Here is a 12427-nt window from a genome sequence, read left to right as displayed (position 1 = left end):
AGCTATAATTCAGGATAGTGAGATGAGATCATCCAGGATTATCCAGGTGAGCCCTAAATCCAATGACAAGCACCATTATAGAGAAAGGCAGAGAGAGATTTGAACCCCCTCAGAGGAGAAGGTGATGTGAAGGAGGATGCAGAGGCTGGAACTGTGCAGCCAGCAAACCGAGGAATGCCTGGAACCGCCAGATGCTGGAAGAGACCAGAAAGATGCTCCCCTAGAGTCTTCGAAGAAAGCACAGTCCTGCCAACACCTTGATTTCAGATTGGCCTCCAGAAACGTGAGAGAATAAATTTCTGTTGTGTTAAGTCACCCATTTTGTGGTACCTTGTTATGGCAGATGCAGGAAACAAGCACAGGGGCTATTCAAATCCCCTGAGCGAATTCCTTCATTTTACAGATGAGAAAAAAATAATAGCTTTAGCAAGTAGGAAATGTTTCATATCACTGACCACATAGCAACTCTGGGAGATAGCAGTTACTGCTCAAGAGGAGGGAAGTGAAACCCAAGTGGTTCAGTGATTCACCTGAGAATAACAAGGTAGCACAGCAGCAGCAGGTGGATTCTCCCTGCGAAGCTCATACTGTTCCCACCAAGTCTCTCTGTCTATTGCTCTGACACTGCCAGGATGTGCACATCACACAGCTGATACGAGTTCAGGTCTAGAGTTCAGGTCTTGTTTTCCTCCCCGTTTCTGCTGTGGAAGTCTGCCCGGGCACAACCGGTTGCATCTCAAGGTCAAAACTGTTGAACAAGAAAGAGATTGGTTCAATGGGATGAACTTGAACTTTAGATCCTGGGGCTAAATAAAAGTTGATGTTTCCAAACACAGGGGTATTAAGTTGCAGATTATTGAAATGAGTGGTTCAGGTTGTTCATTTGTTTATGAAATATCCTTTAAGATTCTCCAAACAGTCAGAATGTCAAGATATTCTCCCAGGCCAAGCTGGTTTGGGGGACCCTCCGTTCTCGTCCCCCATAAATAAAGTGCTTTATTTATGTACTGCCAGAGGCACCACATCAAAGTCCCAATGGTGGTAATGGTAATGAGCAAATAATACAGTTGAACAAGAAATCAAGGAACAGCAGCAACTGTACTTGCGATACCCACCAATCCCCAACCCTCCCAGTTTGCATTTTAAATTCACTTCATTTGGAAAATTTTGCCTCAGAGGTAGGCTGAGATTCTCATTCAGTGGAAGATTGATTAAATTAGTAGTGACACATTAGTTGGGGAGACTTAACTCATTTTCGGTTATTTGCAGACTTAATTATGATCCAGACACTGCCAGAGACATCCTTTGGAGCATTTTCTTGCCTCAGCAGGTGCTGGAGGTGATTGAATCCTGTGAGATGCTCCCGGCGGTGTGTTCGGCCAGCCAAGGGACTCAGGCAGCTTTGTCACCAGATTCTGCTCCAGACCCATTCTCTCAGCTGCTCTGAGAGAGTCACAGGAAGTGAGGAATCCTAACAAGATCTTCCTTTTAAAAAACAGTTTTATTAAAATATAATTAACAGTCAATAAACTGCACACATTTAAAATCTGCAATTCAGTAAGTTGTGACATACGTTTATACCTGTGGAACTAACCCCACAATCAAAATAGTCAGCATAATCATTCCCCCACCCCAATCTTCCTCATGCCCCTTTATAACCTCTCCCACCCTCACCCCACATAAACCCAGACAAGTACTGGTCTGCTTTTTGTCACTACAGATTACTTTGTATTTTCTAGTATATCATATAAACAGAATTATACAGTACATACTCTTGTTTTACTCTTACACAGTATAATTATTTTGAGATTTATCTACATTATTGCTAGTTCCAGTAATTAATCCCTTTTTACTGTTTAGTATCATGAATTGCATGGGCATGCCACAGTCTATCTATTCAGCTGCTGAAAAATGTGGGCTGTTACCAGTTTGAAGCTAGTACAAATAAAGCTGCTACAAAATATATGTACATATGATTTCATTTCTCTTGGGAAAATACTTAGGAGTAGAGTGGCTGGATCATATGGCAGATGTATGGTAAACTTTTTCAGAAACCATAAAATTTATTTCCAAAACCATTGCACCATTTTATGTCCCATCAGCAGTGCATGGAAGTTCCAGTTGGTCTACATTCTTCCCAGCATTTGGTATGGTTAGTTATTTTAATCTTAGCTATTCTAATAGGTGTATAGTGGTATCTCATTGTGATTTTTAAAAGATTTTTATTAAAATATAGCTAACATACAATATTATATTAGTTTCAGGTGTACACAATAGTTATTCAACATTTATACACACCTAAAAAAGTGATCACTGTAAGTCCAGCAACCATCTGACACTGTACCATTCTATCACAATATTATTGATTATATTCCCCATGCTGTACATTACATCCCCATGACTTATTTGTTTTATACCTGGAAATTTGGACCTTTTATTCCTCTTTATCTTTCCCCCCTTTTAAAATTTTTCAATTACAGTTGACATTCAATATTATTTTATATTAATTTCAGGTGTACAGCACAGTGGTTAGCCATTTATATATTTTAAGAAGCAATCCCCCTGACTAATCTAGTACCCACCTGGCACTATACATAACTATCACCATATTACTGAGTATATTTCTTATGCTATACCCTACATCCTCATGACTACTTTGTATAAACCAATTTGTATTTCTCAATCCCTTCCCCGTTATCAACCACCCCCAAATCCTCTTTCCATCTAGCAACCATCAAAGTGTTCTCTGTATCTACGAGTCTGTTTCTGTTTTGTTTGCTTGTTTGTTTTGTTCTTTAGATTCCACATATAAGTGAAATCACATTGCATCTGTCTTTCTCTGTCTGACATACTTCAGTCAGCGCAATACCCTCCAGGTCCATCCATGCTGCCATAAATGGCAAGAACCCATTCCCTTCCATGACCAAGCAATATTTCATTGTATATATGTACCACCTACTCTTTATCTGTTCATCCATCCATGGACACCCAGGCTGCCTCCACATCTCGACCATATTTCTGGAACTTTGTTCTGTTCTTTTATTTCAGACGTGTTTCTTTTTCTCCCCATTTTGGCTAGCTTCCTGTGTTTGTTTCTATTAGGGCTGATATGCTTCCTGGTTTTAGTAGAGTGGCCTTATATAGTAGGTGTCCTGTGGGACCCCGTGGTGCAGTCTTGCCTGTCACCAGAGCCAGGTGCTCCAGGATTGTCCTTTGTGTGGGTTGTATGTACTGGCCTATTGTAGTTGACACATGATTGCTGTTTGAATGTCAGTGGGAAGGCATGACCTTCACGTGGATTGGTTGTGATGACTGGCTGTGACTACAGTGGAAAAGCTCTTGTGCAGGGGTGACACTGCAGACCAGGGTTCGCTTTAGCAGGGCTCTGATTCCTACCCAGTCTGCCCTTTGAGTGTGACAGGGTGATGCTCCAACCCAGTCTGAAGCTAGCCACTAGGCCTGCCAGCCCTGGGGCCTCCTGGGAGGGGATCTGCTGCAAGCCAAGTTTGTCTGCAGTTTGTACCCTTCCAGGGCCACCTGGCATGAGCCACTAAGCAATCTACAGATGGCCTCCACCCACACTGTACTTAGAGGTATCTTAAGAGGCCAAGCTGCAAACCAAGGCTGGCTGTTGCCTAGCTGGGCTTAGGGCTGCTTAGCCAGAGATACGGGACATGACAAAGCCAGATGCTGCTTGTTTGGGTTTTGTGAACCTCTGAGAGATTTTAGGAAAGGCCGCAGCATGAGGCAAGTCAGGCTGTTTATATGGAAAAGCCACTGGAAGCTGCTTGGGTGTGCCTGAAAATTGCATGGGACCTGGTCTCAGGGAATCATTAGGCGGGGCAGTCAAAAGGTGATAAGTCTGTTTGATGGAGATTCAAACAAGGCATCTGCCTGTGTCTGCATGCAAAGCTCAACAAAGAAACAATGGCTTCCACCAGCTCTTTCATCTGGGAGAAAGCTGCCCTTCCTGTCCTCATCCTGCAGCCAGACAATTCAGTTCCTCCCCGTATGTCCCTGGAAACTTTCAAGCTGCTGCCCCAGAGCTGGAGCTCAAAAAGAGAGAGTCCATCAGCGAGTAAGTCTACGCTCAGTCCCTTTAACAGGAGTGCCTGGGAGTGCAGAGCCCTCCATCACACTCAGCCACATTCTCCACTGGTTTTCACAGCCAGAAATTATGGGGACTTCTCTCCCCAGCACTGAAACCCTGGGCTGTGGAGGGGCTGGGATCCCTCGCTCCTCAGTGGAGAGAACCTCTACAGCTGAGATATCACTCCCGATTTTTAATGGTCACATGGTTGTGTGGGACCAGCCTGTTTCGCATCTCTGCCCCTCTTACCAGTTTCGAGGTGGCTTCTTCTACATGTCCTTAGTTGTAGGGCTTTGGTTCAGCTAGACTTCAGGCGATTCTCAATACCAGGTGTTCTGTGGTTCAGTTGTAATTGATGTGGTCCTTAAAGGCAGTGAGCACAGCAGTTGCCTACTACGCCATCTTGATAGGAAATCTTATCTCACTGTGATTTTAACTTGCATTTCTATAATGACAATGATGTTGAGCGACTTTACATATGCCAGTTTGCCAACCATATATTTTTCTCAGTGAAGCGTCTGTTCAAATCTTTTGCCAAGTTTTCTTACTGAGTTTTCTTACTGAGTTTTGAAAGTTCTTTATATATTATTCATTCAAGTCTTTTATCAAATATGTGATTTGCAAATATTTTCTCCCATACTGTGGTTTGTCTTTTTATTCTCTTACTAGTCTTTTGAAGCGCTGAAGTTCTTAATTTTGCTGAAGTTCTATTAGCGATTTTTTTCTTTTATGGATTGTATTTTGGTGTCATATCTAAAAAAAAAAAAAAATCTTTGCCTAAGCCAAACTCACAACATTTTCTTCTATATTTTCTTCTAGACATTTCAGTTTTAGGTTTACCTTAAGTCTGTGACATAGTTTGAGATTTTTATATATGGTGCAAGGTATGGATTAAAGTTCTATTTACTGTGTATGGAAACTAAATTGTTCAACATCTTCCTTACTCCACTAAATTGTTTCTGCACCTTTGTCCAAAATCAGTTGTCCACGTAAGTATGCATCTCATTTCTGGGTTCCCTATTCTGTTCCATTGATCGATTGGTCTATCTAACATCAATATTATGTTTCAATTATTGTAGCTTTAAATAAGACTTGAAATCAGGTAGTGTTAGTCCTCCAACTTTGTTCTTCTTTTTAAAAGTTGTTTTGGCTATACTAGGTTCTTGCATTTCCATAAGGATTCTAAAGTAAGCATGTCAGTTCCTACAAAATCCTGCAAGATTTTTTATTGACATTTTGACCCATGAATACAGCATAACACTCAATTTATTTAAATATTATTTAATTTATCTCAGCAATATTTTGTATTTTTCAAGTTACCAGACTTGATCATCTTTTCTCAGAGTTACTCCTCAGTATTTCACAATTTTTGATGCTATAGTAAATAACATTGCGTCTTAAACTGCAATTTCTGATAGTTCATTGGTGGTATAGAGAGAAAAACTTCGGTTTTTATATTGATGTTGTATCGTTATTTTGTTCAGTTTTTGGGTTTTTTTCCAGGTGGGAGGGAAAAGCTAGTCCTTGTTATTCCTTTTTGGCTTGGAAATCCCAAGACTGTCCTTGACAATTCCTAGTTAGAATTTGGACTCCTTTCTTCTCCTGCATGCCTGCAACCCTTTCTGTTCTTAGCACCCAATTGTCTTCTTATTATATCATCATTATTATTACCATTATCATTCTTAAGCTTTAAAATGCATTCTAATATCTCGTTGGCTGTAATTACCTCCCAGACAGGGCACATGGCAGGCAGTTGAGAAGGAATTTTCTGACCAGGAAAAAGGTTTGATTTTTCTATTGTTTTAATTATCCTCTTACTGAAAATTTCTATAGTGTAGTTTCTCTCAAATTCTGGTGTACTTCATAATCATCAGAGGAGTGTGTTTTAGAAATATAGATTCCCAACACACCCTCTCTAGAACCCAAAGAATCAGGATCCAGAAAACCTGTAGTATATGTTTTGCCCCTATATAGGAGGTTCAGATTTACACCAAAGTTTAGAAACATTAATTATGGAAAAGTCTCGCGGACCATCCAGTTCAGGCACTTGGAAAATTATAAACTTGTAAATCCTCTCTCCTTGGTATTCCTATCCTTCATTTTTTTTCCTCTACTTGGCTCTTAGGTTTCTCAGTTCTCTCCCTAAGAAAGCAGACTTTCACAAATTATTTTCAAGTGTTGTTCTAAGGATATCATACTGGCATGCTTTTTCACATTTCCTTCCAAGAGAAATTACACAGTCAACAACCCCTCCTGCCTGGGAGGCCTGGTGACTGCCTGCAGCCCAGCTGGCCACAGTTTATTGGTTCAGCATACCTTTAACCAAAAGTAGGCCTTGAACTGACTCACATAAACTGAGCAGTGGCTGTAGTATTGTCTCCAGCAAGAGCAGTGGGCCAGCGCAATTCTTGCACTCTCAGTGAAGGGTCTGGAAGTGACGAATCAACAGAGACAGAAATCAGATTGGTGGTTGCCAGGGGCTGCAGGAAGGGATGGGGTGTGACTGCTTAATGGTTACAGTGTGGTGAAAACATTTTGGAGCTAAATAGAGATGGTTGTTGCACAACATTGCAATTATAGTAAGTGCCACTGAATTGTGTATTTTAAAATGATGAATTTCAGGTTCTGTGAATTTCCGCAAAAGAACAAAAGGCAAGGAAGTGGGTGTGGAATAGATGTGAGGCCCTGAGAGCCTCCAGAGGACCGCGTTCCATGGGAGATCCTGTGGGACACACCCTTTGCATCAGGAATGGGCTGGCAAGGGGACACCAGCATCACTAAGACGTTCTGTGCCGTCACTTTGGCAAGCAGGGCCAAGGGTAGTACAGGAAGTCACAGACTTGTCTCTCTGAGAGCAGTGGGGATGACAGGGTCTTGAAGCAACAGGGGTCCAGTGTTGGTGCTTAACTGCCAGAGGTGGGGGAGGGGTTTCCCCAATTACTGTAAGAACCAGCAAGGTCAGAAGGGCAACCAGGGAGTTTGATTAGCAGGAAGCTGTGCAGATGGGGATGTTTAATATATATAACTATATATATAACTATAGACACATGCACACACAAGGTCTAACAATTAAGTTCGCAAACTTGTTGCAATGATGTTGCTAAACTTTTTTGAAATCAGAGGGATTATTCATTATGAATCTGTAACAACTGGACAAACAGTTAACTAAGTTTACTATTTGGAAGTGCTGAAAAGGCTGCATGAAAAAGTTAGATGACCTGACCTTTACACCAACAATTCATGGCTTTTGCATCACGACAATGCACCAGCTTACACTGCACTGTCTGTGAGGGAGTTTTTAGCCAGTAAACAAATAACTGTATTGGAACACCCTCCCTACTCACCTGGTCTGGCCCCCAATGACTTCTTTCTTTACCCGAAGATAAAGGAAATATTGAAAGGATGACATTCTGATGACATTCAGGACATCAAGGTTAATACGATGACAGTTCTGATGGCCATTCTAGAAAAAGAGTTCCAAAATTACTTTGAAGGGTGGACTAGGTGCTGGCGTCAGTGCATAGCTTCCCAAGGGGAGTCCTTCGAAGGTGACCGTAGTGATATTCAGCAATGAGGTGTGTAGCACTTTTTCTAGGATGAGCTCGCGAACTTAATTGTCCTTCTCCTATATCTATAAAAGCATGGAAATATGATCACCGCATATTGTTAATTGAAAAATAATAATATCCTATGAGATATTATTGTTGCAAAACAAAAGAACACACAGAGAGAGGGCCTGAAATAATCTTCAAGTCACAGATTGAAATTTTTTAAAAAGTAAGTTGTTCAAAAATATGTACAGCATTTTCCAATTTGTGTTTAAAAAGTGGTGTGTATAAGTGATTGAAAAATTTTATCACAGGACTTCAAAATGATTTGCTATTGCAAGAAAAGGCAATAATAAAGAGAGAGAGCAGAAAATAAAATGAAAGAAGGAAGCCCGTTTGTGGTATGGCCGGAGGGAAAAGAACCCCTGGAAAAAATATGCCGAGATCCCATCATCCTTGGCCTTGTCTTCCATTTTCAAAGATCCTTTCAGTAGCTTTGCTGTCTCAGGCACATATTGACAAATGCCGGTAATGGGAGCATATTAGAGCAACAGCACTCTGAGGAATCCATCTAGCTTTTAAATGTGGTTCCATTATGGGATTACACGGCGCCTCCAAGTCCAATATTCAAGGTCTGAGGATGAGAGACGGGACCCAGAGAGCTCAGGCAAAATGACAAAGGAGACAGTTTGGCCTCTGTGGCAGCAGATAACATTTTCTTCTTCCAAAGAACCACAAAGCCTTTTAAAAAACAAATAGAATAAAGATGTGGGTGAGAAGTGCCCCTCTCTGGGATAAACAGATGGGGAAGAAGAAAGTAGAAAGCAGGTGAATTGCCAAAGAAAGGGCGGTAAACTGAAAACTATCAAAATTTCAGAGTTAATTATATACCACCCTTCAAGAAATGAGAGATAAGCCAGAAAAAAAATACTAGTTTAATGATGGTTGAACAAACAATTCTTTTCCCAGTGACAAAGAAAGGGAGAAGCAAGAATCTTGAAAAGCTGGCAATTATGCAGACGGCTAAAAGAATATAAGACAAAATTTTGTTGATGATGTAAACCCACAGAATAAGGGAGCGTTAAGGAGACAAAAACAGTCTGAAGAGTTTACAGTTGAAGTGCACCAACAGCTCGGCAAGCATTTAGAATGCATTATCTGAGTTGTGAAAAATAACCCTCAGAAATCCAGGAAATTAATCAAGAAGTTAAACATTTATTAAAAACAAGCTTAGAGATTATAGGAGAAAGGTTAAGTCTGAAGAGTCAACAAAAGCTGAATCAGCTTCTTTCTGGCTGCAGAGTGGGTTGTGTTTGATTTGGAGCACAAAGTCCAGATGTGGAGCTTCTGGAGGGCTCATCGGCTTTGGGAACCTTGAGCCTGCATATGGGGAAATAGCTGTTGGTCTCAGCTGTTCTCGCAAAAAGCCGATAACACCACTATTGAACAACCTGGGAGCCCTGACCCCTCCATGACGTTCACACCCAGGGAAGGGAAGCCAGCATTTGTTTGCAATCAGGTAACTGCTGGCTTGGGGATTGGGCAACATTCAAAATTAAAGGCAGCCCCAAGTCTTTCAGCACCAGTTGCCAAGGCCTAGACTCCAATGCCCAGGTGAACACAGTCCTTTGCTGTGGGTAGCAGAGTTTTGCCTCCCCGACCCCCTTTTGTCATAAACATCCAGCAGACAGGAAAGATCATGTGAACTGACAGGGGACTGTGATGAGCTTCCTAGCACGGCACTGAAAATGACCAATGGGTTTGAACCTGTGTGTGCGTCCTTTTCTCACCAGCAGTGACCCAGCAACCTTCAGATCCTTGCGAACCGTTGCCAAAATGTGATGGCACAGAATCCTCAGGTGGTCAACGGGAAAAACAAAAAGAGTATTTCCTGTCCTGCTACCTTGGTCCAATTTATCTTTTCATGAGTACCTGTTACTGGCTCCTTTCCCTAAAACTGCATGAGTTAAGACATATATAAAATTATATGGAGCCAAAATTTTAATCTTATCTTAGAAAGAAAATCTTATTTTAGAAGAAAACAAGATTAAAAATTTTTAAAAAGCTATCCCCTTAGCATCCTTTAGTGATAATTTGCAGCAGACATCCTGCACACCTTGAAGCTCCACGAAACCCTAAATGTCTTATTCTCTCAGGTGGGTGCTCTTTGGGGAGATGAAGGTGGAAGGGATATGAGCCTCGGAGTCAAAAAAGACTGGGTTCAAATGACAACCTTATCAATTACTAGTTGTGTGGCCTTGAGTAAGATGCTTAATCTCAGTTTCATCATTTGTAAAACAGAAATAATAATGTCTACCTATGGGAACATTCAAGGCAATAATATACATGAGATAAAATGCACTTAGTTGTGATTGAAGTATAAAAAGGGCACAATACATAGAATTTATTAATATTATTATTATTAAAATAAGGTAGAATTTTGAAATATTCTGACAATGACTATGACAACATAGTAACTACAGGACTTCTCATTTTTTTCTCTAAATGATTAATTTAAAGCCTTGGCATAGGCTTTAAGATGGACCACTTTCTGGGCCAAATGTGTCACATGAATGAATCCATGCTATATTGTTACAAAGTAAGAAAGTACTCAGCATTGAAATGTTGCTTATAAACGTTAAGAGAAATTAAAGCTTTTCTATCCTCCAGTAACTTGTTGAATTAGGTTTATTTGTTCTTTCGGCAAGTAACCCCATTTCAAATTGAATGGAAACTCTGCCATTTCTTTCTGATTCCTAGTCTTGAGCTATGACCATGTTTATATTCCACTATCCTACAGTTCCAGAAATTTCGGGTAATAACATAATGTAAATTCCAAAATAAGAGTACATTGTGAAAGACATTTGTGTTTCACATAATGTGCATTAGTATTCAGAGAGAGAAGGAAAAAAATGTCTCTTTGTAGCATTCCTTCCTCATATAATTTATTGTAAATTTATACCTCACACTTAGGAGAGTGAAATGTATCAGTCAGGGTTCAGCTGCAGAAAATACAACTGTCCTAGGCAATTTAAGAAAGAGGTAATTTTAATACTGTGAGTTACGTGCTTATAAAGTCATCAGAAGTCCTGTAGTTACTATGTTGTCATAGTCATTGTCAGAAAGATAGGGAATCAAAAAGCTGCCCAACATGATACTATATAGAAAACCCTAAAGACTCCACCAAAAAATTATTAGAACTAATATATTAACCCAGTAAAGTTGCAGGATACAGAATCAAAATACAGAAATCTGTTGCATTTTTTATACACCCATAACAAAGGAGGAGAAATTAAGAAAACAAACCCATTTACAATTGCATCAAAAAGTATAAAATACCTAGGAATAAATTTAACCCAGGAGGTGAAGGAGATGTACACTGTAAACTATAAAACATTGAACAAAAAAATTGAAGAAGATACGAATAAATGGAAGGATATACCTTGCTCATAGATTGGAAGGATTAATATTGTTAAAATATTCTTACTACCTAAAGCAATCTACAGATTCAAGCAATCCCTATTAAAATACCAGTGGCATTCTTCTCAGAATTAAAACAACTAATCCTAGAAGTTACATGGAACCACAAAAGACCACAAATAGCCAAAAAAAATCTTGAGAGAGAACAAAATGGGATGTATCATGCTCCCTGGTATCAAACCATACTACAAAGCTACAATAACCAAAGAGCATGGCACTGGTATAAAAACCGATATATAGAGCAATGTAATAGAGAGCTCAGAAATAAACTCACATCTATAAGGTCAATTAATCTATGACAAAGGAAGTAAGAACATACAATGGGGTAAAGACGGTCTCTTCAATAATTTGTTTTTGGAAAATGGTAGATACATGCAAAGAAAAATGAAATTGGCCACTTCGTTACACCACATACAAAAATAAATTCAAAGTGAATTAAGGACTTAAATAGAAGACCTGAAACCATAAAACTCCTAGAAAAAAATATAAGCAGTAACCTCTGTGACATTACTCTTAGCAGTATCTTTTTTGAATATGCCTCCTTTGGGCAAGGGCAATAAAACAAAAAATACATTTTCAAACTGAAAAGTTTTTGCACAGTGAAGAAAACCATCAACAAAACAGAAAGACAACCTACTGAATGGAAGAATATATTTGCAAATGGTATATATCCAATAAGAGGTTAATAACCAAAATATATAAGGAATTCATCCAGCTTAACACCAAATTCAAAAAAAAAAATCCAATTGCAAAATGGGCAGAGGACCTGAATAGATATTTCTCCAAAGAGGACACACAGATGGCCAATAGACATATGAAAAGATGCTTAACATCACTAGTAATCAGGGGAATGAAAATTAAAACCCCAAAGAGATATCAATTCACACCTGTTAGAATGGCCATCATCAACAAATTGAGAAATAACAAGTGCTGGTTGGGATGTGGAGAAAACAGAACCCCGTACGCCCTTGGTGGGATTGTAAATGAGTCCAGCCTTTATGGAAAACAGCATGGAGATTCCTCAAAAAATAAAAAATAGAGCTGTCATATGATCCAGCAATTCCACTTGTGGATATTTACCCAAACAATACATAAACACTAATTCTAAAAGATACCTGCACCCCTATGTTTATTGCAGCATTAGTAGAAATAGCCAAGATAAGGAAGGAAGCAACCTAGATGTCCATCAATAGGTGAATGGATAAAGAAGATGTGGTGTAAATGTAATGAAATATTGTTCAGCAATAAAAAAGAAAGAAACCTTGTGGTTTGTGACAACATGGATGGACCTAGAGGGTATTATGCTAAG

The 12427-nt window shown here is 39.6% G+C and overlaps 1 long non-coding RNA gene across 1 annotated transcript; it reads right to left on the bottom strand.

The window, feature by feature from the left end:
• Positions 1-1919: 1919 nt before the first annotated feature.
• On the bottom strand, positions 1920-8753 carry LOC141571102 (uncharacterized). Its single transcript, XR_012495667.2, has 3 exons — positions 7435-8753; positions 6407-6518; positions 1920-4843 (listed from the first exon to the last, which is right to left on the bottom strand). It is a non-coding gene; the product is annotated as an uncharacterized LOC141571102 (long non-coding RNA).
• Positions 8754-12427: the final 3674 nt, after the last annotated feature.

Source organism: Rhinolophus sinicus, chromosome 16 (genome assembly GCF_057876585.1).
Source record: "Rhinolophus sinicus isolate RSI-liver-muscle chromosome 16, RSI-T2T, whole genome shotgun sequence".
In the NCBI taxonomy this organism is placed as follows: domain Eukaryota; kingdom Metazoa; phylum Chordata; class Mammalia; order Chiroptera; family Rhinolophidae; genus Rhinolophus; species Rhinolophus sinicus.
This window is presented reverse-complemented; position numbering and strand designations above follow the sequence as displayed.